This window comes from Oncorhynchus tshawytscha, linkage group LG16, assembly GCF_018296145.1.
Source record: "Oncorhynchus tshawytscha isolate Ot180627B linkage group LG16, Otsh_v2.0, whole genome shotgun sequence".
Lineage (NCBI taxonomy): Eukaryota > Metazoa > Chordata > Actinopteri > Salmoniformes > Salmonidae > Oncorhynchus > Oncorhynchus tshawytscha.
In genome coordinates this window covers 83,004,716-83,010,054 of record NC_056444.1, presented here as the reverse complement: position 1 = coordinate 83,010,054, position 5,339 = coordinate 83,004,716, and positions in this window count along the sequence as shown.

The window sequence follows — 5,339 nt, the reverse complement described above, 5'->3', positions numbered from 1 at the left end:
TAGTTCTATAAATCTACCAATCCTCATGAATCATGGGACTGTAATAGGGGTTGAACAGTAGTCCTATAAATCTACCAATCCTCATGAATCATGGGACTGTAATAGGGGTGTAATAGGGGTTGAACAGTAGTCCTATAAATCTACCAATCCTCATGAATCATGGGACTGTAATAGGGGTTGAACAGTAGTCCTATAAATCTACCAATCCTCATGAATCATGGGACTGTAATAGGGGTTGAACAGTAGTCCTATAAATCTACCAATCCTCATGAATCATGGGACTGTAATAGGGGTTGAACAGTAGTCCTATAAATCTACCAATCCTCATGAATCATGGGACTGTAATAGGGGTTGAACAGTAGTCCTATAAATCTACCAATCCTCATGAATCATGGGACTGTAATAGGGGTTGAACAGTAGTCCTATAAATCTACCAATCCTCATGAATCATGGGACTGTAATAGACTGTAAATCCTCATGAATCATGGGACTGTAATGAACAGTAGTCCTATAAATCTACCAATCCTCATGAATCATGGGACTGTAATAGGGGTTGAACAGTAGTCCTATAAATCTACCAATCCTCATGAATCATGGGACTGTAATAGGGGTTGAACAGTAGTCCTATAAATCTACCAATCCTCATGAATCATGGGACTGTAATAGGGGTTGAACAGTAGTCCTATAAATCTACCAATCCTCATGAATCATGGGGGTTGAACTAGTATAAATCTACCAATCCTCATGAATCATGGGACTGTAATAGGGGTTGAACAGTAGTCCTATAAATCTACCAATCCTCATGAATCATGGGACTGTAATAGGGGTTGAACAGTAGTTCTATAAATCTACCAATCCTCATGAATCATGGGACTGTAATAGGGGTTGAACAGTAGTCCTATAAATCTACCAATCCTCATGAATCATGGGACTGTAATAGGGGTTGAACAGTAGTCCTATAAATCTACCAATCCTCATGAATCATGGGACTGTAATAGGGGTTGAACAGTAGTCCTATAAATCTACCAATCCTCATGAATCATGGGACTGTAATAGGGGTTGAACAGTAGTTCTATAAATCTACCAATCCTCATGAATCATGGGACTGTAATAGGGGTTGAACAGTAGTCCTATAAATCTACCAATCCTCATGAATCATGGGACTGTAATAGGGGTTGAACAGTAGTTCTATAAATCTACCAATCCTCATGAATCATGGGACTGTAATAGGGGTTGAACAGTAGTCCTATAAATCTACCAATCCTCATGAATCATGGGACTGTAATAGGGGTTGAACAGTAGTTCTATAAATCTACCAATCCTCATGAATCATGGGACTGTAATAGGGGTTGAACAGTAGTCCTATAAATCTACCAATCCTCATGAATCATGGGACTGTAATAGGGGTTGAACAGTAGTCCTATAAATCTACCAATCCTCATGAATCATGGGACTGTAATAGGGGTTGAACAGTAGTTCTATAAATCTACCAATCCTCATGAATCATGGGACTGTAATAGGGGTTGAACAGTAGTCCTATAAATCTACCAATCCTCATGAATCATGGGACTGTAATAGGGGTTGAACAGTAGTTCTATAAATCTACCAATCCTCATGAATCATGGGACTGTAATAGGGGTTGAACAGTAGTCCTATAAATCTACCAATCCTCATGAATCATGGGACTGTAATAGGGGTTGAACAGTAGTTCTATAAATCTACCAATCCTCATGAATCATGGGACTGTAATAGGGGTTGAACAGTAGTCCTATAAATCTACCAATCCTCATGAATCATGGGACTGTAATAGGGGTTGAACAGTAGTCCTATAAATCTACCAATCCTCATGAATCATGGGACTGTAATAGGGGTTGAACAGTAGTCCTATAAATCTACCAATCCTCATGAATCATGGGACTGTAATAGGGGTTGAACAGTAGTTCTATAAATCTACCAATCCTCATGAATCATGGGACTGTAATAGGGGTTGAACAGTAGTCCTATAAATCTACCAATCCTCATGAATCATGGGACTGTAATAGGGGTTGAACAGTAGTTCTATAAATCTACCAATCCTCATGAATCATGGGACTGTAATAGGGGTTGAACAGTAGTCCTATAAATCTACCAATCCTCATGAATCATGGGACTGTAATAGGGGTTGAACAGTAGAGTCCTATAAATCTACCAATCCTCATGAAACATGGGACTGTAATAGGGGTTGAACAGTAGTTCTATAAATCTACCAATCCTCATGAATCATGGGACTGTAATAGGGGTTGAACAGTAGTTCTATAAATCTACCAATCCTCATGAATCATGGGACTGTAATAGGGTTTGAACAGTAGTCCTATAAATCTACCAATCCTCATGAATCATGGGACTGTAATAGGGGTTGAACAGTAGTCCTATAAATCTACCAATCCTCATGAATCATGGGACTGTAATAGGGGTTGAACAGTAGTCCTATAAATCTACCAATCCTCATGAATCATGGGACTGTAATAGGGGTTGAACAGTAGTCCTATAAATCTACCAATCCTCATGAATCATGGGACTGTAATAGGGGTTGAACAGTAGTCCTATAAATCTACTAATCCTCATGAATCATGGGACTGTAATAGGGGTTGAACAGTAGTCCTATAAATCTACCAATCCTCATGAATCATGGGACTGTAATAGGGGTTGAACAGTAGTTCTATAAATCTACCAATCCTCATGAATCATGGGACTGTAATAGGGGTTGAACAGTAGTCCTATAAATCTACCAATCCTCATGAATCATGGGACTGTAATAGGGGTTGAACAGTAGTCCTATAAATCTACCAATCCTCAGGAATCATGGGACTGTAATAGGGGTTGAACAGAAGTCCTATAAATCTACCAATCCTCATGAATCATGGGACTGTAATGACAACGGTCCTGTCGTTGTGCACCAGGCTCCAGGTTTAAACTGCTACATATGATCTGTGTTCCATAATGATTCCTATAGGTTAAATGTCCTAAATTATTGCAGAACTTGTAATACGTTAGCCTCATATGACCCACTATAGCTAGCGATCCTCAGGAACAACCACACCAACAGGACAGAGGGAATAAAGGTAAACTAACGATGTAATGGAATGATACAAAATGTAAGGAAACTAACACTAAAGTGACAGTTATAAATGTGAGGAAACTAACACTAAAGTGACATTTATAAATGTGAGGAAACTAACACTAAAGTGACAGTTATAAATGTGAGGAAACTAACACTAAAGTGACAGTTATAAATGTAAGGAAACACTAAAGTGACAGTTATGAATATGAGGAACACTAAAGTGACATAAATGTAAAGTGACAGTTATAAATGTAAGGAAACTAACACTAAAGTGACAGTTATAAATGTGAGGAAACTAACACTAAAGTGACAGTTATAAATGTGAGGAAACTAACACTAAAGTGACAGTTATAAATGTGAGGAAACTAACATTAAAGTGACAGTTATAAATGTGAGGAAACACTAAAGTGACAGTTATAAATGTGAGGAAACACTAAAGTGACAGTTATAAATGTGAGGAAAACACTAATCTGACAGTTATGAATATGAGGAAACTAACACTAAAGTGACAGTTATAAATGTGAGGAAACTAACACTAAAGTGACAGTTATAAATGTGAGGAAACTAACACTAAAGTGACAGTTATAAATGTAAGGAAACACTAAAGTGACAGTTATAAATGTGAGGAAACTAACACTAAAGTGACAGTTATAAATGTGAGGAAACTAACACTAAAGTGACAGTTATAAATGTGAGGAAACTAACACTAAAGTGACAGTTATAAATGTGAGGAAACACTAAAGTGACAGTTATAAATGTGAGGAAACTAACACTAAAGTGACAGTTATAAATATGAGGAAACTAAAGTGACAGTTATAAATGTGAGGAAACTAACACTAAAGTGACAGTTATAAATGTGAGGAAACTAACACTAAAGTGACAGTTATAAATGTGAGGAAACTAACACTAATCTGACAGTTATAAATGTAAGGAAACTAACACTAAAGTGACAGTTATAAATGTGAGGAAACTAACACTAAAGTGACAGTTATAAATGTGAGGAAACTAACACTAAAGTGACAGTTATAAATGTGAGGAAACTAACACTAAAGTGACAGTTATAAATGTGAGGAAACTAACACTAAAGTGACAGTTATAAATGTGAGGAAACTAACACTAAAGTGACAGTTATAAATGTGAGGAAACTAACATTAAAGTGACAGTTATAAATGTGAGGAAACTAACACTAAAGTGACAGTTATAAATGTAAGGAAACTAACACTAAAGTGACAGTTATAAATGTGAGGAAACTAACACTAAAGTGACAGTTATAATGTGAGGAAACTAACACTAAAGTGATAAATGTTATAAATGTTATAAATGAGGAAACTAACACTAAAGTGACAGTTATAAATGTGAGGAAACTAACACTAAAGTGACAGTTATAAATGTACAAACTTAAAGTGACAGTTATAAATGTGAGGAAACTAACATTAAAGTGACAGTTATTAATGTGAGGAAACTAACACTAAAGTGACAGTTATTAATGTGAGGAAACTAACACTAAAGTGACAGTTATAAATGTAAGGAAACTAACACTAAAGTGACAGTTATAAATGTGAGGAAACTCTAAAGTGACAGTTATAAATGTGAGGAAACATTAAAGTGACAGTTATAAATGTAAGGAAACTAAAACTAAAGTGACAGTTATAAATGTGAGGAAACACTAAAGTGACAGTTATAAATGTAAGGAAACTAACACTAATGTGACAGGTATAAATGTGAGGAAACTAACACTAAAGTGACAGTTATAAATGTGAGGAAAGTAACACTAAAGTGACAGTTATAAATGTGAGGAAACACTAAAGTGACAGTTATAAATGTAAGGAAACTAACACTAAAGTGACAGTTATAAATGTGAGGAAACTAACACTAAAGTGACAGTTATAAATGCAAGGAAACTAACACTAAAGTGACAGTTATAAATGTGAGGAAACTAACACTAAAGTGACAGTTATACATGTAAGGAAACAACACTAAAGTGAAAAATGTGAAAACTAAAGTGACAGTTATAAATGTAAGACAGAAACTAACACTAAAGAAACACTAAAGTGACAGTTATAAATGTGAGGAAAACACTAAAGTGACAGTATAAATGTGAGGAAACACTAACACTAACACTGACAGTTATAAATGTGAGGAAACTAACACTAAAGTGACAGTTATAAATGTGAGGAAACTAACACTAAAGTGACAGTTATAAATGTGAGGAAACTAACACTAAAGTGACAGTTATAAA